Here is a 23,890-nt window from a genome sequence, read left to right on the forward strand (position 1 = left end):
TGTCAGTTCAAATGATAAAATATCTGTAAAAATTTTAAAGTATTGTCAAAATAATAAAGCAAGGTAGTGTGTAATTGTCTTTTAAATTACTTCCTGACAGTTTTAAATGACGTAAAGAATCTTTAAAATATAGTAAACTTCCAAATATTAAATTTCATTATAATACATAAAAATTACAATTTACAATTCTTATACATAAGATTAACCACCTTGTACAAGTCAGTAAAATGAACTCAATTTATTTATATTGTAAGACTATGTATAGATTTTTTTGCAGAAACAGCGGATAAAAAAAATTTTGCATAATTTTTTTTTATTGTTTATTTGCCGCACATCATTTTGTTACGTAAACAAGAACTTTTGTTAATATAACAAGTTTCGGTTTGTTTAGATTAATTTTCATAATGTACTTAAGTAATAAACGAAATTGTAATAAAAAAATTTTAAAATTCATTACTGTGTTTTCTATAAACTTTACTTTTTATTTGTACACGGCTCTAATTTATTTTAAAAGTTTAAATTGCAAAGTTTAAATTTATTTTTCAAGATGACCCAAAAAAAAGAAAACGTGTTTAAATTGAATAAGAGTATGGTAATAGTACAGTTAAAATCTTCCAAAATATTATAATATTCTGATGTAGGGAAACGCCTGAATTGTGGAATTCTAAATTTTGGAATTTTAAATTCAAAATATACAAAGTAAAAAATTGAGGTTTTATTACGTCACATTATTACAAAGTCCTGCTTTAAATTGACGTTTGATTCATAATATTATTATAACTGTTATACTTGATATGTGTATTTCATTTTCTAAATTCTTTAAACTTTAACAAGGAATATTTCAAGTATAGCAGTGCATAATTTTATTTAAAAATTTATTATACAATCGGGCAACAAATCTTTTTAAATGACACATTTTTTCCCTCTCTTTTAAATTTGAGCAAATAATCTAATATATGTACAATACAAACATACATAAATATCCTAAATAAAATATTCTAAAAGGGACATGAAAACCTAAATTTTGTGTGCCTAATTATTGTTTAGAATTTCAATTAGAAAAATGAAATAAGAAAAAAATTTATACTTATGTATGAATTTGTGTGCGACGTACGTACATATATAAAATTTTTGTATGCACATTCAATTATAAGTTTGCCATATCATACGAAAATAAAATATCAGGAAATAAGGTATAGGTTATGTTAAGTATGTCATACAAAATGAAAAGGAAAAGTACATGAATTAGATGTGGGTTTTATACTGTCAGATTTCATACACTAAAATAGTTTTAAAATTAATTTATCGAGAAATCGGAAATCAATTAAGAAGACTCGGAATGAATTTGAGTTTATTGGAATAATTAGAATTTCTATTATAATAGCTTCCATTTAAGTAGCATAAATGTGGAAAAATATAATATAATAGCAGTTTTCAACGTAAAATAATTCCTTTAAACTTAATTTTAATTCTTAATTAACACTTTTAGAAATATGCACTTATTTATACATATGTATCTGTTGAGTTTAAACAATATAATGTATGTAATCGAAAACACGCGTAACGTTTAATTGTAAATTAATTCCCAATATATTAACTTAAAACTCCAATAAATAAAATTAAAGAAAAAGACTATCATAAATACTTTTTATTACTTTGTTATAAGTATAATGAATTTTTAATCACACACTTTCTTAACTATAGTAAAATTTTATTCATTATGAATACATTTTAAGGGTTACAATACGCATACGTGCTGTGCTAGTTGTGACGACAATTATTCTCTTTTTGTAATTATTATGAAAAAGGAAATCACGTAAAGTATACAAATGCTTTTTTTGAAATCATTTTCGGTAAACAATTGAATTCTAAGTATTATTTAAATATTTTATAATAATTTTCAATAAAATTTAGAATATGCATTTTAAAATGTTTAAGGAACTTAATTTATCCAAATTATTCAACTTTATTGAGTTCCTTTATTAGAAGTGCTTTCAAAATTAAATAAGCATGCGAATTATAAAACATTAGTAAATACATATGGTATAAAGATAAAGAATATCTTTGCTATCATCTAATGAACTACATATTATTATTATATAATCGAGATATTCATATAGGAAGAAATGATGTATATAATGTACGTATATTATATTAATCAAGATAAATTGCCATTTCCAGCTAATGGACATACGAGTAATGAGTGTTAATAAATGAATGAGCGTCATTATTCTCATTTCTCATAGTTAAAACAAAACATTTATTTTTCTCAGTATTTTACTACAACGCAATAATAAGAGAGTGTATAGGAGTTTATTATTGTTATATTTTATAAAAATTAATGAGTTAAAATGTTCTACTTACAGCCGTATCTTATATGAAAAACTATTAGTAAAATTAATTTAAGAAATATACATACATTTAATACAAGATCTGTCTAGAAGAATGAAAATTAAATTTTTATCCAACAAGTGTTGTAAAAAGTGTTTTCTTTTGCAGAATTTTTACTAGAAAAAAATTTTGGTGGTCATTTTATTAATTTTTGCGTTTTCGTGCGATCAGGTCGAATGGCGGCCCGAGTTTAGCAATTTTTTTAGACAATTTCTATTTTAAATAGATTATTTTTTTAAAAACCCAGAACTATATGTTAAAAGATTCTTACTTTTCCCTGAAATGAAAGCAGCATTTCTCAAGAAATACCCAAGTTTTAAACTCAAATAAATGCATTATACAAAAATTGGACAACGAAAGAGAAAATTTTCTGTTTTTTATTGTCCACTTGGGTGTGGACTGTGGGTACCTCTTTCAGAAACAATTTCCATAATATCGCTAATTATTGTCAATTTCACATTTTCTAAGAAATTTGAATAAATTAATTTTTTTTTCAATTTTAAGAGACTAACAGAAATTAAGGAAGAAAATGTTACCAGAACATTTCATTCAATGAAAATATATTATTCTCTGAATGTATGAGGTTGTAATTTTGTTAACAAAATTTCTACGTACATTTTTCTTATTCAATATAACAATAAACACATCTACTGCTTGGTATATTGTGTATTAGAATAACTACGTACAATAGCACATAATTATGGAATTTTCACATGCATACTTTGCCATAGTTACAAACACAATAAATTGTGTGACAACAATTTTTTTTTTATAGCTCATTTTTTTTTTTTTATTTCTTGTAATAAAAATGTTTAGTACACGCGTATTTTAGTACGCGCATTTATTCTGTTGTTAAAAATAATTTAATTTTTGCATAAACAAAATATAAAAATATATTGTAGTTTATTCATTTTAATTGAATTGAGGAAAATATTTTATTTAAATGAACTTCCGTTCTGAACATATGTACGAATGCAACAAATAATAAACAAGAAATAAATTGGAAAAAGTGGCGGTAAAATTTGAGTACATTAAGAAGTGCAAGATTTTTTTTAAAAGATTCTCACAGTCATTTATGTAGTAGCTTCTTTATGATTGTATCTTTTCATCTTTCTTTCATGCTATACTTTTCAAACTATAATGACTATTATGTACTAATGTGTGATATTTCAGCAAAATGATATTGCATTTGATTCTAATGTGCAAAAATTTTCTAATTTTGGTTTTTAAAATTTAAAACCTATGGAGAAAAATTAATGCATCATAAATTTATATTTGCTATACTGGACTTGGTGTTGAATGAAAACAAATAAAAAATTGTTAAATATTTTAAGGCTTGAATTGAATTTATTATTTTATTTAATGAGAAATTCTAAGATTCTTATATAATTAAGTTTTTTTTAAATACATACAAATGTACATACATATTTGTTTGCAGTTTACTGAAATGAGTGATTCAACTGCTTTAATTATTGATTTACCACCATAATGTTATGCATAAACAAGCATATAATTAAGATTTATGTAATTTGTTAACTTGAAACTAAATTAGTTATTTTCGGGTTTAGTTCCCAGTCCGATAGTTTGGCAGCGTACATGTAGTATAAGTGTATATTTCAGATTCATATATAATATATAAATTTTTCATTATTCGTGACCCATAAATTGTGACCCGTGTTACGGAAACCCTACTATGATACTCGTACAGTTAAAAAAGTAATTGAGAAATAAAATGAAATAAAGATAAGTAACAACTACGCATCTCAACTTTTGCAACTTTTTCAAAATGCTTTTGTTAAACAACATTTTTGATAAACATTCAACTTTTTGTTAAACAACATTTAAAATTTTAAAACTATTCAATAAAAGATTTCGTTTCTCAAATTCGTTTCAAATAAATAATGAATATTCAAATAATATGTACACCCCTATATATTATTAATAATATCTTATTTTGGACACGAACCATTTTATTCAAAATTTTAATTTAGTTTCAAGTCCGAAGTATTTTATAGGCATTTTAATAACTGAATTTTTCCCAAAACCGGCCTCATTCATTAATTACAATTGTGTTGGATACAGATTTATAATTTGTAGAATTTAAACAAATTGTTTCTCGAGAAGGTTTCGCATATGAATTCTTTTATATTAATAATCCAATTAGTTTGAATGCCGTAGTGAAATAAATAATTCAATGGTTACTGTGAACGTCATTCAGGCATTATACTGAATTCTTGTTAAAAGTAATATTTGTAGTATTTCACTGTTTACTTATTTTTTATTATTATAATTGTAGATCATAAACCGGTACCTTAAATGTTAACGTTTCATAATCAAAATTATGTAAATAACTTTCTGCTTTCTTTTAAAGCGCTTATAATCTTATAACAATGATAAAGTTCTCGTAATAACGTCTTAAAATTAATTTTTTTTTAATATTTCCTCATTCCCTTACTATAAATAACAAGTTTACTATTAGATCTATAATAAATATTCTTTAAGCTGAAAATACTTATATTCAATATTAGTTGTTTACATACGTATGTATGTATATAGTTTGCATAATACAGAAAAAATTGTAAAACCAAAATGTTATTAAACTTATTAAAGTTTATTTCTCTTTTGTTAAGCTTTTCACTTGCAAATTCAGTCCTTACTCCTCTGATATTTTATCCTTGATAATAATTCTATTCTAATTAATTATATATTCAGTTCCATGAACTTATATAAGCAAATAATTAAAACAATAATGAAATTTATGTAAATAATTTTTACAAAAAATAAAAAAATAAAAAAGAAATTCTTAACTTTACATTAGTATAAGATTAATATCAGTCTAATTTTTGAAAAGATAATTAAAAAAAAAAAAATTTGTATTTTTTTCTTAAAACAGCAAAAATTAGAGCGGCTACGTTAACAATTTGAATAATTTATAGAATTTTCTTTGATTTTATTTTTATGTACACATTCTACAATGGTATATATAAAGAGTTTTTTTGTATACAATGCATGTATACACATTTTGCTTATAAAAATATTATATTATATACAATAATTATTATTCTAATACAAAATATAAATAAAACTCATTCTTTTAATTACATAAAAGATTTTTAATATGCGAATTTATCTCTTCCGCAGTTAAACAAAAAATAAAAACAAGTCGCTCAGAGGAAGGCAACATTACCGCAATAGGACACGCGCCTCTTTGTCCTATTCATTCAGATTTTTTTTTACTGTTATACTGTAGATACAAGAGATTGATATTTTAACTTGTGAAAGTAAATATGTATAATAACTCAAAATATAATTTATAAACATAATGTATACATATGTATATAGTATTTATATATGTATGCATATTCGGAATAGAATTTAATACAGCATTAATATTCTATACAATAATTATACAAATATGAATTAAAAGAAATTTATTATTCATTAATTTTATTAGAGTGCCAGTGTGGTATTCAGTTTTATGTTCAGGATAAAGGAGGATTTATAATTGCTTAGATTGGAAGTGCTATACGAGTTTTTCCAAGTTTAAGATATTAAAATTTGAATTAAAAACAATTTGAAAAACTCATTCTCGTACTGAATGCAGAACTTTCATTGCTTTGTACATATTTCAAAATTTATCTGTATTATAAAAAAAACTCCACATTTTTCTCTAAGCTGCGGTTTATATACTCGTAATCTGAGCCTGATGAAAGTCGTATACGTAAACCCTGTTTGACATCAGATTTTGCCTTTTATTATTAAAGCCTGACCGCCATCAGATCATTTCTGTCTGATATTTGAACAGTCGTCACAATTTATCGTAAATTTATTCTTCGATTTTGTCGTATATATACGACCTAAGATCTACATATTTGCATACAAAACCCCCAGCTTTCAATATGAATTTTGTAATAATTAAAAACAACTACATAATTGTCGTAATATTTGAAAAACATTTTCGTATGTTTCAGATTTGACCTACCTGTCATCAGTTTTTACCGTAATTGACAATAGTGTTAATTTTTTCAATTGCTAAATAATTCACTGTTCTTTCAAAGATGTCGTCTACGTTCACACATTTTCTCTTGAGTGAAGCTCAAATTTATCTATTAATTTTGCTTTATGAACTCTATTATAAACAAGTGTTAAATTATTTTCTATTTAATGAAATAGGTCGATTATTTCAACAAATTCTGATAAATTAAATTCTTCACCATTTTACGTTATTAATTTGGTTAAAACATGCAACGTATTTTCTTTTCAAGCCAATTAAAAACAATACGACTCTGTATTTTATATGTATGCTTATAATAACATATGTATATTTTATTTATACAAACATATGTTATTTAAAAATGTAGCATATTGGTAAAAGAATTTAAGTCACATTAATTATTATCGCTGAAGTGCTTAAATTACAAAAGAGTTTTTTTTGTTTTTTTTTTTTTTAGACACTCGTATGGAATTTTTTTGCTGTACAGAAGCAAAAGCTATATATACAATATTATTTACATATGCATAAGCTTTTAAATACATATTTATATATGCATGTACCCATGTACGTACATATGATAACATAAAAAGGAACAAACAAAAAGAGTGTATGGCTATAAAAGAAAAGAATATCTCTTTTGGGAAAACGATGCTTGTTTGCATGTATGTATAGATAATTGCTTAACAATCTAATAAATTCTCAACATAATAAGTATCTACATATATACATATATTTTAGAACATTATATATTAATGTAATATTTATATATGTAGACATTATACGCATATTATATGCTGTAACCAACTCTAAATGCGGATAACGATTCTGAAGCAACATTCACTTGTCATATCACTAGAGTGTTCACTGTTCACATATACAAATGTATACGTATACTCACTTGTCTAAATCATAATTTTAATATTTTATCCGATCCCATTTTTTTCATCATAATATAATACGAAAGCTTTGAATAGTCTATTAACTCATTTTACTGGGACATCCAATATTATTTTAACATGTTATACATATTATATGTATGACAAATCTTAATAATGTGTATATAACTTATTTATAATTGGGACACACATATAGGAGTGACGCACTCCCGGATCATCATTTCATTATATTTCTTGAATATCCTTATTTTATACTTTTTCAACATTTATTATAATAAAGAATATAATAAGTTTTGAATGGAAGAATTCCCTTCCTAAAGGAAATATGGAAGAGAACAAAACAAAAAAAAACTAAAATATTATAACTTTTATACACAGACCATAAAATAAACAAAATCAGCAGAAAAAGTAAAAATGAAAGACGCGCATGACTCACACTATACTTTTGTCCTAAAAAAAAGCAAAAAAGAAACCAAGGAATTATGTAGGGCATTAAACACCGACTATACAAAAAAATATCTAGAAAGGGAAACGAATGATATGAAAAATTTAATATGAAATTTAAATTGCTAAATTTATTTAAAACTTATTTAAATTTAATTATAAAATTAAAATTTGAATAATTTTTAATACTGAATTAATTTTCATTCTCTTAAAGCAAAAGAGGATAATCACCACAACGGGAAGCTAGGTGGCCTAAGTGCGAAGCAAAACGGGAGGCCGTGCAAAGCAAAAGAAGAGATCGCTATGAAAATCTTCTACAATCTTTGAATGTTCTAATTACCGAATGTGTAAATAACCGAGAGAATGGAAACTAAGTCATTCTAATATCATTAAAGCACTACTTATTTTTCCCGTAGTCGAAAATATTTTATTCCCATATTAAAGCTAAAATTCTTAATGCATACATTCATACAAAAATTACACAGAGTCCAATCTCGGTGTTCTATGTATCCCGGTCATAGCAGAAAGAGGGTCTGAAACAACAGGTTTGTAAGACTGATTTTAATTTTCATTAAAAAACAATTGATTCGCAGCGACTAGTTTCACAGTACAGTGAGCGACTACGCCAACATAGAGTACGAATTTCCTTTAAGTTGTCACACTGCATTTGTCGATAGATAGGCAAAAAAAAATAGATGCTTTTTACGATTTGTGGCAATATTTGACAAAATACGTACTCAATAGAAAGGGAAAGTACTATAGGTTGAGCAAATTTTTAAGAAGACAAATATAGATTGCTAATGCAGACTGATTTCTTTAAAAGACAATCTATTGTTCTAATGGACAACGCAGATCAGGTAGCAAAACGACACTACTGATGTTAGATTAAGCATTGGTCAACAGGTTCGGCTACTATAAGCAACTTACAACGTATTAAAAACCATTGTTTCCATTTCCTAAATAATAAACAACCGTGTGACTCTACAAGTCTGAAAATATAAAAAATTTCAATCTTAAATAGTTATTCCATATACGGCGTGCCTTAAGAGGTTAAGCTTTAATTTTCAAATGTATTTTGACTATATTTTAATTTGCTTTCACACTAAATTTCAGATAAATCTGTCAAGTCAATACGGCTGAAATACACAGTTTTTATGAACTTAATACAAATTGCATTTACAACTAAATTCTTTAAAAATACTAAATCTGAGTTTAATATAGTCTAAAATCTTCAGAAATTTCAATTTACTTTGATAAAATATTTAATTCACAGCCAAATTTCTTTAGTAATGTCTTGCATCTCAATAATAATAGCATCTCAGTACAAATGCACCGGTCTAATTATGTGCACTTTATTATTATGGGAATGAATGTATAAACAATCTGTCGAACATTTCAATATACAACTATTTAATTTTATTCTTGAACATATTTAAAATAATTATGTGTAGGTATACACAAGAAGTTCTTAAGAACAAAAAAAAAAGGTCAAATGTTTATTTAATAACCGTAAGTCTTTTGAAGGAAAAAAGGATACTTAAATTTTCTCTTTTTTTATATTGTTCGTTATTGTTGTAAACACAAACATAAAAATTATAGACAAAAAGGAGACTTTGAATGAAGAGTTGATTTCTATGTGTGCCAACATTTCTTTTCTTTTTTTCTACATTCATAATATTGTGCTTTTTATTTTCCCTATATACAAACTATACTCGTATATACACACACCCTCTATTTCTATAGTGTTGTATGTGCCATAATGTAAAATATATAAAGGAAAAGCTATACTAAACATTAAAAAATTATATAGGATATAAAAAGCTTTAATATTTTTACTAAAATAATAAAAAGAAGAAAAAGAAGAGAAAAAAATAAAAAGAGAAAAGCTAAGAAACAAAAAAAAATATTTATGACCGCTTTGTCTTCTGTATGTAAACAAAAAGAAGAATAAGAAAAAAAAGGACAAAAGAAAAGAGGACAAAAACAAGAGAAACAAGAGAAAAACAAGAGAAGGATAATGTAGGTTGCCGTTTTCTTCTTTTGTTTTTGTTTTTGTAATTCTTTATGAAAGGACTATGACCCAATAAAAATTTAATTAGTATTTTTTATCTAAAATGTTAGTAAAAAATAAAAAAAAAATTCTTAAGTTGTCTTTAACAGGAGGTTCAATTTTTTTTTAAATTTTTATCTTTTTGTTTTGAATAGAAAAAGTCACTAAGTGATTCGAATGTCCTTTTTTTTTTTGTTAAATTTAATATTATTATTTTTCTTTTGCATGTTTTAGCAGAATTTAAATTTGAATTAATTTTTTATTTTAAAATTGTTAAACAAAATTGTTTTGTAAACGTTTTTTTTTTAAGAAAGAATGAAAATGGCGATGCAAAGAATCAATTATTGTGTTTGGGGGAAACCTTTATTAATGTAATTAATAATGTATCAAGCGGAAATCTCGAAATATAAATTCCTCTAATCCTATAATCCCTAATATTCTCTGTTTATATGTAAAATTTTTGCCTTAAAACTTTTTCTGTGTATGAAGGTCTTGAAATATTTAAAGTGAATATTTACAGCATTAGCAGTTAATTGATATATACATTTATATTTAGGGCTTAATCATGTCAGATAGCGAGATACAGGATTAGCATGTTAAAATTCAACTTTTTAAGTGGAACACATGACGATCCATAGAATTTCCAAATCTAAATTTCATAAGTACTCTATAGAACTTTAATCTTTTAATAAAATTTATTTGTTGACAAACACCTATATTAGCTTATACATATACATAACTGAAATGTACCAATCAAGAGAAAAAAAAAGACTGATGTAAAGAGGGTTTCCTGTAATTTTTATGGGACTTTTTGAATTTGTAAAACCGGGGTGACAGTCAATCGCAACCACGTATAAGCGACACACTCTCACAGAACAACTGAAGTCTTCCTATCTTCCCCACAGAACTTTCCAGGAAGTATCACAGAAGTGTCTTTACTTTCTAGGCCCAGCATTCTAAGGTTCGCCCTAGGTCTGCAGTGACCCGATGATGAGAATTCTCACCTGATTCTTGCCCATCCCTACAAACTTTTTAAATTGCTTCTGGTCATAATCTCCCAGAAACTCCTTAGCCTGCTGCAGTTTCGGAAAACTTCTCCAGCACTCTGACCGCATCCTCTCTGATTAATATCTTAGTTCCCAACAATAGTAAGTGGTCCGATACCACAGAATCCTTCCGGCTTAAGAGATGTGTGTGCTCCCTTTCCCGCCAGCGCATCACCTGCCGCATTTCCTTCCACATCCACATGACCTGGCACCCAGCACAAAGTGGCCTGATTGCGCCCATCCAATTCATTGAATTTCTCAAGACAGCTCCATACTGTCGCGGAGGTAACTGAATACGAATTCAGTGCTTCAATGGCAGCCCGGCCATCCGATATAATCATTGTATCCTGTCTCCGATACCCTCTTCCAAGGCTGATTTAGTGTCACTCTAAAACATGACAATAAACTCACTTTATATATTACAGTTAATCATATATTCAGCTTCACAGCTACCCTAATATGAGTTTCAGAAAAATGCGGATATCAATTATATTTCTTACCGTAATCGACCTTTGGCGTTATTTATGGCGGCTAGATCAAGATAATTGCTACGTTTAGAATGAGGCCCATTTTTTTACGTACAAATATTTTCATTTCCACTTTTCTTATTTATCAAAACTTCTTAACTTGTTCACAGTATTTGAGAGCTTTTTATAAGCGTTTACAAAATTTGGAAGAGGAACTTTGATAAGTAGAAATAAAATCAAAAACTATTTTAACAAATTGAATTTAAAAAAAAAAACATTTTAAAATTTACTAAAATTTTTCTTGAATTTCTAATTTAAGTTTTAAAGTTGCAAATTTGTTCCTCATCTATCTTCAAAGTATGTAAAAAATCAAAAATAAATCAGAAAAATTAATTTATATAAGAGTTTTGTATTTGAGTTTCCTTCAAAAGTGTTCTTCAATTATTTGATATTTCTGTAAAAAAGTTTTTCAATGTTGCTTTTCTATTCTTTTTATGAGTTACAATTTAATGTTTGGGTTTGTTAAATCGTAGGAAAGGTTAAAATTCGAATATTTTTGATGTAATAAAGGGCAATAAAGTTGATGACGTTGCTAACATTGTATAACTGTTTTGGATTTTTGATTAATTTTTAACTTTTAGACTATTAAAAGTACTAAGCAAAATAGAAAAGCAAATAAATTATTAACGTTTTAATGAGGTTTTTTCTAGGACTATCTTGAATAAGAATGTGACAAACAGTTCCAAATTCATTATTTCTCGAACAGCAACCATGTGAGTAAACTGAACTAATAAATCATGAAATTGACAACTTTCTCTCGGTCAATGGCAAACTACATAAAAATAAAAGATCACAAATAGAGGAAGAATATAAAAAGTTATCAAGTTGCTTCTGCAAAGATTGCACTATTACTGTAAAATATTTAAATCAACGCAAACTACTGTGGCCTTCGAACCATATTCAAACATAGATGCTTTCATTCAAACATAGATTTGATGAGTGTTTTTCAAGATTTCCTCTCCCGTACTGAAGAAATTTTTTTTTTTTGTTTTATTAAAAATTCCTTTTCTTCTTTGAACTTCTCAATAAGGGACTAAAGATACTTTAAGTTTCTTATTGACCTAAAAGACAATCAATTCGCAACAAAAATCATCTTAATTCTAATCAGATGCATTTTTTGTCGAATTTCTTTTGAGGAATTAAAAAATGGCATTAAAGTAAAAAACACTACTCGTTAAATATTAATTTTATTTTCATTATCAATCGCTTTGTTTCAAAGAAAAGATTCGTTTGATTGAATTTGTTTTTTAAAGGAATCATTGTTGTAAGCCCATTAAAAATACATAAAATAATAAAAAATTTTTTTGATCAAATGCATATTTGTTAACAAAATAACGAAGACCACCACCGCACCACACCGAATTCATTTTTGTCAACACTCATTAATTGTATCACCGTTTTTAAAACAAATATTTACCTTAAAATTTGTAATTTTTTTTATACCTTCATGTGCACACAAACACCAACTGTTAGATTCAGCAATTTTAGCTGAATTATAAACATGCACAAATGTACATAGGTACATGTATGCATAATATGGTTTTGAAACAAACAACGTGTAATTAAAACAGTTTCCTTTCTCTTCCTTTTACAACATTTGTGTATGTGCATCCTAAAAGTATGCACATGAATATATTTTACATAAATTAAAAATTATTGCTAAAAACACTGCAGGGTACAATGAAAATTTTTTAAAATATTTTAGAAGAGAAAAAAAAATTGTAGGAAAATTTTAATAAAATAAAAAAAAAAAACAAGGGAAAAACATAAATTTAAATTCTTTTTTTTTTTCATTTTTACTTTGAATACATAAGAAAATAAGAATTCATAGTCATATCATGGAAAATTCCAAAACCAAATAAATTTTTATTAAATGAAAATTCTTTTTATATTTACGTACAGTGCCGGATCTACAATATATACAAAGTAAGCATTTGTAATGAGCGCCCGAAAACAGGGGCGCCATTAAAAACTCTAATTTAAAATATAGAATTCTCTTTACAATCAAAAATTTTTTAGAATATTAACTTGATCTTTACAAACATTTCAAAATAAGAAGATGAAAATTTAATTCCAGGCTTTGACTAATCTTTGCAATTTAAAAGAATAATAAAGTTACAAGAAAGTGATTTATAATTCGTAATGCGCATTATTTATTCCATATTATTCATTGCTTTGAAAGTGCGGGGAGACCGCTCTTTCTATAAACCATGTAGGGCACCATAAAGGTCAGAACCGCACCTGTGTACGTATTTGTATTCTATGTACTGCTATAATATGCATTATATATATGGATATGTGTGTACTTAAATAAATACGTGTAATAATAGGTATTGTTATGCATAATATTCCAAAATAACAAATAGATTTAAATAAGAAAAGGAAATTTAATGCTTTTTTTTTCTCCAATGAATAGAAAAAAAATAAAATGTTATATCGCACTTTTATATAATTTATTCTTACCCCTACCATATTCATATACATTTGCGTACATATATTCGTGTAAATTAAGTACATATATATTCACACATACTTACTCAATACAAATTTCTTTTACTTTACAATATTTAACCAATTATTATTTATTTATATATATAAAAAAAAGAGAAAGGGTTTTGAAACATGAATATTAATTTTGTACATGTTCAAATCGAAGATTTTAGTAGGTACCCTACCCGTCCTCTTCCTCCCTCCCACCCTTTCCGTTTTTCATTTTCAAATTGAGTATTTTAAATTGGGGATTTTCCTCCTTATTTTTCTCAAACCTCCATTAAAAAATTAGTACGTGCTCCCATACAAAATTTCTAAAAATAAAATTGAAAATTGAAAATTATAGATTCTAAAAAAAAATAACAAAAGTAAGAAAAAGCAAATTTCTTCCTAAAAAATTCGATTTCATTTTTGTTTTTTTGTGTACAGAAATGTTTTTTAGGATTTTTTTGTATTGAAAGTGTAGTGCCCTTAAAAAATAACTTTTTTTTTTCAATTTAAAATTCTTCTCTCAAAATGAATTGTAAAAAATATTAAAAAAAAAAAAACTCTAGACTCAAAATAAATTTTAAATTTGATATTCTCAAAATTCAATTTACATTTTTTACACAACGATAAACTCCAAAATAGCTTTAAGGGATAAACTTGAAATTCTTAATATAATAAGCTTATATATCTATGGATACAAGTATTTGGATACTTTTAAAGAAATTCCCAAAAGTTTTTCATTAATTTTTCATTTTTAAAGTTTAAGTTCAAAATATGGCTGAAAAAGTTTTGTAAATTTTCAAAAATTTAAACTACACCTACATAGATAGGTTACATGTAGTGCAACCTGGCATTTATGTAGACTAGCTATATACAGTGACATATACATATAAGAATAAAAGTGTTTATTGAAACTCAAATGTTATGTAACAAAAATTTTTGTATAAAATGTTTATATAGTATTTTTTTTAATTCAATTTATGTCCTATTGATATTTTAAAATAATTCAAGAATATTTTAGATTTTACGTTGTCGGTTCGTATATAATTATGGTAACTATCTGATTTAAGTAGTATTGCACGGTAAAAGTTGTCATTGCCGATCTACTTTAAATACAAGGGTATTCTTGGCTAAGAACTTATCTCGCGAAAAATATTGTTGAATAAGAGATTATCTCCTAAATTTGCCCCTCAATAGTTTTAGTCCTTAAGTTTTTCGGTGATCACTGGTTTGTTTTTTTGAAAAACATTCTTTTGAAGTTAGAAATTAATACGAAATTTTAGAAAATAGGAATTTTTCTCAAAAATTTAACATAATCCAATAAAAATTTTAAAAATTACTTGAATTTTAGAGCCATTATTCAATTTCATAAGCCATTGGGTTAATTAGGCGAGAGTGACGAGCCTGCCGCAGTCCTTTTACCTGTTAAATTATATATTTAAAGTTATCGGCCCTTTTTGATTGACATGCACATGTAATGATTAATTTTAACATTAATATTTTTTTTTAATTAATAGCAAACATTGAATATTAAATTATATAATAGCGAATATAATTTCTATAGCGACTTAACTATGGTTTGAACCTATGATCCGCTTTTGAAGTTTTTTGAGTTTTATTGCAAAATTTTTATACTTCGTTATTTCGTGAGATTACCTTTAATTTCTTTTATAAAGTTTCTATTAATATTTCGATTATTTACGGCTGATAATAAAACATATTTTAAACTATACATAAACTTTGATTGCACACTTTATTAATTCCTTCAAGATATAGATATATATATATATATATGTATATGTATTTAACATTAAATCTTTTATAAAAATCAACCAATTCCTAGTTATTAATCCAACTTAAGTAATTGAATATTCTTTAATTAATTTTGTTTTTCCTTTATTATTATTATTATATAAAATTAGCAGCGAATTCTCATAACCCGAAAATATATTTTTTTTTATAAAATTATAAAAGGTACAGCGTCAGCTCCATCTGAAGTTGTTTCAGGTGCTGCTGTCCATTCTTGTGGCATTGCTATTGGAAGAGCTTCAGTTTGTAAAAAGATGCTTTCAATCATAAAGATCTAGAAAAAAAACTCCTTCTAGAGAATTTATTACAAAAATAAAAAAGGTTTTTATAAACCAATTTTTACACTAACCATAAAAAATACTAAAAGAAATTTAAACATTTTGAAAAGAATTAAAAAACAAACTCTTAAAATTATTCAAAAAAAAAAAATTGGACTAAACGATAACCTTGAGTTAATCAACGCTTGAATACTTCTAATTGACAAAAAAATATTCTCTTATTACTTATATAAAATTTTCTCAATTTCACTATGTACATACATATATACATATTTTTGAATGTATGTTTCTTCTCCATTTATTGACATTAGTTTCGAATTATTTGGAATATTTTGATATTGAAAAACAGCAATTTATATTTGCTTATTTAAAATTATTGAAATTTGCACAGTATGTTTAATTGAAACAAAATCAAATAATCTAGAAATTAATAACAAGAAGAAAAAAAATTTCTGACATTTGCTAAAAATTTTTTTTTTCTTTTTGGGTTATAAAAATAAGTACCTAGATACATTATACTTAAATATACAGGGTGATTGTAAAACAAGTTTGCAAACAGCAAAATCGTACAGATGTTCGGAAATCGGAAAAAGCTTTCGTTTATTTTGGTTTTTACTTCGTTTAAATATTAAATTGGAACCGAACGGTTTTCAAAATTGAGAATGTTATAGGAAATTTCCTGAAAATTTCTCAAAATATTTTTATATTCATATTATAATTGATCTGCTTATAGTATTCTTTCTAAGAAAGAGAAAAGTTTTAAGGAAAAAAAATTTTGAAAACCATACTCATAGCGGTTCGAATAAGATGAAAATGGGGTTAGGACACTTAAGCACTGCCAAATTTTATACCTAAATTTCAAAAAGTTTACTAGAATTTTTGCAATATTCTAACAAATCTCAATCTTATATAAATTTCAATAGTTATGCAAATGATTTTAATGATTTGACAGATGACAAATTTGACCATTTGAGTTTTCTTGAAATTAATGTCGAATTGGGATGTTCTGCTTCCATACCATTAGACGCACAACAACAATTAAGGTTCATTCAAATTAATTAAAATAAGTTTTAATTTTTCGGTATACCGTAATAATCAACTGACATAAATTGTTTTTTTTTTTTTATTTTCTGTTATATTTTTATGTTTTTTTTATATACATAATATATCATGGCTATTCATAATCATACATATACAGACATATATTTTGACACGTAATAAATATAAAATTTCTAAATTTTTAATTTTCTTTATATCCCGGATTCTGGAAGCTTCTCTATCAATATACATATCTATAAATTAGTATATTTATAGGAAGAAAAGCTTTTATAACATTCATGAAACCTTTAATTTATTGTCCTATATTTTATTAGTTATGTAGTTAAATATATCTTTATATTTACATATATTTTCTATTAAAAATTCATGAACATACATATATTATGTATGTAAGAGAACCAGGTATAGAATTTATTCTTTTATATAATATGTATAACAAAAGAAAAACGTGACATGATATTGTTTTTGCAGGAAAATTGTGTACCTATAAATTGTTCTATCATGTATACAATAATATGTAGGTGTAAATTGGAACATGAAAGCAACTATTATATACATACAAACATGTATTAACATAAAAGTATATATACATTATTATGTAAGTAATGTATATTTTGTGGTATACATTTTATATCATTAGCCACCAATAATAATTATAACATTATATGTAATGAAAAGATATTAAGTAATTTTCCGGTAGTATAAAATAAAATTTGATGATGGTAATTGACCTATATATTTATTGTCTTACATATATACCATATATACAGAGCCAATTTATTTATTTCATCACCACAATTTTTAATTATCCTTAATATATATTTTATTTATAGAAAATGAAATTGTTTTACTCTCCTAAAGAAAAAAAAAAAATTAAAATTTATACCACCAATATATTTTGTATGTCGAATGCTTTTGGGACAGGATACATAGATAAAATTATTTATATGTATAACAGATATATGTATATAGAGTTCAAAAATTTTATGCACAGCCATATACATATTTATATAATGTAAATCATATCTAATAATAGAAATTTCCTATCAAAAAAATAATAAAAATAATTAAGGTTTTCAATCGATTTATTTTAGGATTTTTAATTTAAATGACTTAAATAAAAATTTATATATACATATATAGATTATCAATGTAATCAAACAATTAATTATATAAATAAATTACTTTTTAATATAAAATATGTATGATATACATAGTACGATATACATATGTATATAATTTTTTTGAAAAAATAGGTCAACTTCAAAAATGAAATGGAAAATTTAAATGAATTAATAAATGCATGCACTCTGATTGCATTAAATATTGAAATTGGAAAATTAATTTTGTAATTATTTTTTTAAAATATACTTCGATAATATTTCGATATTCAATTAATATATGCATTTTAACAGAATTATTAAACTATTTTATTATACTCTGTATATTCAAGTACACTGCATTTGCAGGAAAGGAATTATAGCACGAGGTTTGCAATAATTCAGGGACCTTTTGTGAGAGTCTTTTCACATATACTTAAAAATCTGCAGACACGATTTTAGACTTTTACAGATTTTTAACCTACTCGAGTAATTCTTTTCAACAATCAATATTTTTCTAATCTATAATGCTCTTCTTCTCATTTATAATATTTTTCCGGTAGTTACAAGAAAACTCAAATATTCTTTTAGAACTTTAACTACAATTGTTATTTTCGAACATGCTATTTTTGCAGATTTTGAAGTTTGAATTTATCGAACGTGATTTATATTAAAACCTAAATTAGAACTGAATTATCGGAAATCCTCACATAATCTGGAAGATTATTGAAAATTTCATTGTTCTCATTTTTTATTTTTTAAGTAAAATTGTTTTTAACATATATTTAACCACTAAAACAAACCAGTAATTACAGATTTCGGAAGTATTGCAGCATCTACGAGTAAAGAACATTTTAAACATAAATTTTGCATGATTTAAGCTTTCTCAATAGAAATTAAATAAGATTGAAATTAGTGACATCTGTTAAATTATTTATAAAATGATAAACAGCGATTATTATTAGTACATAGATGGCTCTCATAATTATTTAATTGAAAAAAAATTAATTTGTACCATAGAAACTTTCTTAATTAAATAAAACAGTTTGTATAATTTTGCTATGCTTATTGTTATACATATGTATTTATATTATAATATAATATTAACTGTTTAATAACATATAATTTAAATTTTAGTAACTAAGTTTATTATTGGAAATTCACTAAATTTTGCTAATTTCAATATTTTCGCTAATACCATAGGCCTTTTTTCACAATATTCATGTTATTTGTAATATTAAAAATCGAAAACTGTGCAATTTTTTGCATTGCAATATTTGTATTCAAAATGAATATGCACTGCGAAGGGAAGATCTCTTAACCCTCTTAACCCCTCCACAACTAAAGTGTACTTGCTCGAAGTCCACATTTTCAATGAACTCAATTAAGTAACCAACAACCAACTATTTTAATTGATGCACAGCAATGACTCGTCCATAATCATCCCTTCATAAACAAATTATAAATTATTAGAATTTTAACAAATATTCATTTTAACGATAAAGGCGCTTCTTTCCCTCTTTCTTTCCTTTAAGAACACCATGAATTCGAATTAAATTAGTAGCAGAATTGGACTTGTAGGTAGGTAAAAGGTGTAGGTAAATCCAGTTTAAATAATGTAACATATGCTTTTTCAAATTCTATTTTTTCTTCTATATTTTTAAAGGGCTTATATTATTTAATTTCCTTAAAAGGTTTATTTATTGAAATTTTACTATTTACATCGTAATAATCATTAAAATCATATCCAAAAGGAATATATGTACGAACATACATATATAGTAACACAAACTGTGCATATGTAAAGTAAATGCATGTATGTATATGTAAAAAAATTACCGCATTCAAAAATTTAATGGTAATGAACTAAAATTATATAACTAAAACATCTATTATATATAATTATATAGTTATGTACTTATGTTTATGAATAATATAAGAAAAATCAAATGTATATACAATAGTGTATGTTGTATAACATAACGAAAAAAAAAACCACGATGCATAATAAATTGTGAAAAAATGTAACATACATAATTTGGTTCAAAATAAACCAACATAAAAAAAAGTTTACTGAGGTCAATAACTTTAGCTTTAAAAAGAATCGTTTTCATATATGTATATAAATTTTAAATACCCTCAAAATAAATGGGGTTAAAAATTTGAACCAAAATTTTAGGCTGTATGTGGTATGTGTACATGCTTGCGTGCATGTCTGAATTCTGCTTTCAAAATCAAAAATCATAATGTTAAAAGTTCTTTGCCTGTACAAACTTTAATTAAATAATAAAAATTATCAGAAAAATTTGTAGAACAGAATTGTACATATATAAATAAACGCAGGAATTTTTATTTAATTTACGATTTTGCCAAATTAAACAAACAAAAAAGTTGTGTTCGCATGAAAATTGAACCAGTAATCGTTTTAATTCTTAATTTTAGTGCTCTGCTTTATATTTTGTAAAAACTCTCCAAACCGTTTAAGCTCGTTGTCTTTAATATCATATTTATTTATGCTTGAGGTCTAGGAATACAGCTATAATATATTTGCCGTCATCAGTTTCTTTCTTTCACTCATTAATAATCCAAATTAATGAAGTGTCTGTAGAGTGACCCTATCTGAAGCTCGATTTTTTCGAAATAAGATGTTTTCTTGAATTAAATAATTTTCAAGTTAGAGACATAATACTATTTCTAGGATTTTTTCAAGTATAGGTAACATGTTAATCGACCTTAGATGTTGGCCATTCTTTGCATTTTTCAATTCTTCGTTTCGAACAATAATAGTTTGGAAAGATACCCAACTGTAGCGTTGTTTTGATAATATCGAGCAACATCAGAAGAATAACATCTCTGCATTTCAAATTCGTATTATTCTTTAACGCAACGCAGGCACCTTCAGAGTTCATTGCGCGTATCTATCACGCTCTTTATAAGAAAATTATTTAATTTATTGCGAATTTCTCGTTCGTCGTCAATAATATCACCATTGTCATTCAAAATTAAATTTTTAATAATTTTCCACATACTTTTCCGATCAAAAAATTTTTCAGAAATCTTCTTTCCATTATAATCATTTCTAATTATGCCATACTGTACGTCTCCCATAAGAGACTCTGGATCTTGTAATTTTTTTAATATTATAACGTATAATTTTCATTTATTTCTTTTCAGTTGTTCTAGCTCAGTATTAAACCATTTAGCTCTATTTTGTTCACAATAAAGGACTTGCTCAAACTATTAACCGATTCTTCTACAAAAATTTCAGATTTGTTCGTGTATCTATAGGTTCTCAATTTCATTTAAACTTGATTCATGTAAAAGATTTTCTTTATTATAACATATCAATAAGTAATTATTACTCTAGAGTTTTATTTAATAATTTGCTTCATACTAAAATCATGGAAAACTTATAATATTTGTCTTTTTTCCCTATTGTTTTTATTATGTTCAAAATTTAAATCGCCAGCTGTTAGAACGATTTGTGCAATATTAAGATTATCTTCTAAAAAATCTCTAAATTTATTGATAAAATCACTCGTTGCTAGTATTCTTGATCGATATACTCCCAAAATTCATATTGTTTAAAATCGATACTTGAAGACCCTAATTCCATTCAATTTAAATTATTTTTAATTATTGTACCATCCGTGTACCTAGAATTTCGGAACCCTTTCAATTTGAATTCACTATTACTTCCATGATATGGGTTTCATTCAAGATAATCTAGTCAAATGTGTTATCACATACCAGCTCTTCTAGTGCCGCAATATGGCTTGTTAGGCTGTGTATATTCAAATATTATTTTTGTATTTTAAATTTTTTAATTTGAAAAACATATATTAATTTACCCTCTCTCTCATATTTAATCATATACAGTTATATTTCTTATATATTTTTATGAACTATTATGTCTGAATTATAATACAAATTTTAGTCGGAAATAAACCACAGCTTCTATTTCTATACTTTTAAAGTTCCTCGGACGTCAGTCAATTATCAGTAATTTTACCTTATTATTTTTCGATGCTACATTAAAGGAAGAATTTAAAATTTAATTTACTTCTAATAATTTTTATTTTACTTATAATTTTTTTTAAGCCTACACAGAGAAAAGTCTAAAACTTAATGAACAATAATTCTTTTAAAAATATGTAATTAATTTTTATATACAATTTTATGTTTTTTTTTGGGGAAGACATACATAAAATCTAAATAGGACCCTGAAAAACATTTATTATATTCTTTTCAAATACAAGAATTAAATTTGTATAGCTTTTCAAAAAAACATAACACCTACTTTCATTGTTTATTTATAATAAATAATTTATTTTCTTCCATCATAATAAAAGCAGAAAATATCCTATAGGTAAAACACCTTATTCTTTTCATATATACGAGTATGTACATAGCTATACACTTTAGATAAAGATTTTAAACCTCCCCCAAAATAACTAACATTTATTTTTACTCGATATGTTCAGAAATGTTATTATGATTTATTGATGTCAAGATTGCATAAAATGTAAGATTTATGAAGCATACTTTACACATAATATTCTCTGTATGTATATAACATTGTATATGTTTTTACTACCTACATAAATATTAAAAATTTCTTTATAATAATAATTAATGCCTTCAAGTCACTGAATATGACACAAGAATATTTCAAGTATGGTTTCTTTTCAAAGTTGAATCAAATTTACTTACATGCACAATTTATTCTTAAATTAATAATTATTTTAATTCAAAGATAACCTATTTTATAATAATAATAAAAAAAAAACTAATTACATATTAATAGAATTTTATTTTTTTTAACAACCTGTACAAGATGATTTTGTACAGGTATTTTGAATTAAAATAAAATAAAGGGTAATGTAAGTGCGACCTTGTATTCATTTTTGCATAATTACAATTTTTATTAAGTTTTATAGATTATCAACTGCAAAATTTTAGTTTAGAATAGTTATCCTGAAGCACATTTGTTATTGGTGCAATTTTATTTAATTAAACTCTGGACGAATTAACGGTTTGTAAAGTTGCACATTTCCTTAAAACGATTTAAGTAGCTAAAAGCCTGCTTTTCATTTAACTCATTCAAAGTCATAGACATTTTAAATACACATAAGAATGCAAATTATGTAAAACATAAAAAAATGTTTTCCCGCAATGTCATGACGAGTAAATTGGCCTCGATTTCATGCGAATTTGTTCAGTGCGAAAATAAGTGTGCTGCTGAGTAGATCGACAAAAACAGTTGTTTCAAATAGTAAATAAAATACAGAGATTTCTTATAAAGACATGGAGGAAGAGGACATAAGAACATGCATTCATATAATGGTCATATTTGGCAGCTAGTTAAGATTTTGCTAAAATGGTGATTTCGACACAATTTGTGGCTATAAACTTCTAGAGGGTTATTGCCTATTTAATAACAATTTTAATTTTGCGCTGCTATTAATCTCATTTGCGAGTGCAGAAACTCTGTGATTAGACACTAGACGAACAGATCAATAAGGCGAAAGAAATAAGCCCATTTTTTTCAATTTGGTTAGAAAAGTGAAAAAAAAATTTTAACACTTATATTTTTTTATTACATTTTTAAGAAGACTATTAAAAAATATTTCACTAAATTTTGAAAAAAAAAAATCAATTTCTATAATTTTAAAAAAAAAATTTTTGAATTTAATTTTATGTCAAGTTGGTGACATGGCGCCATGACATTTTTATAGGCTAATAAAATAAGTAATAAATGTGTTCCATATTTTTATTTATATTTTATGTACCTTTTCAATGAATCTGGTGTGCATTG

At 25.3% G+C, this 23,890-nt stretch overlaps 1 protein-coding gene across 2 annotated transcripts in view; it reads right to left on the minus strand.

Moving 5' to 3' along the window:
* Nucleotides 1-23,890, minus strand: part of LOC129607051 (myosin-I heavy chain) — a 106,013-nt gene that overhangs the window by 14,067 nt on the left and 68,056 nt on the right. The window lies entirely within an intron of this gene.

Source organism: Condylostylus longicornis, unplaced genomic scaffold, assembly GCF_029603195.1.
Source record: "Condylostylus longicornis isolate FDR11 unplaced genomic scaffold, ASM2960319v2 ptg000026l, whole genome shotgun sequence".
Lineage (NCBI taxonomy): Eukaryota > Metazoa > Arthropoda > Insecta > Diptera > Dolichopodidae > Condylostylus > Condylostylus longicornis.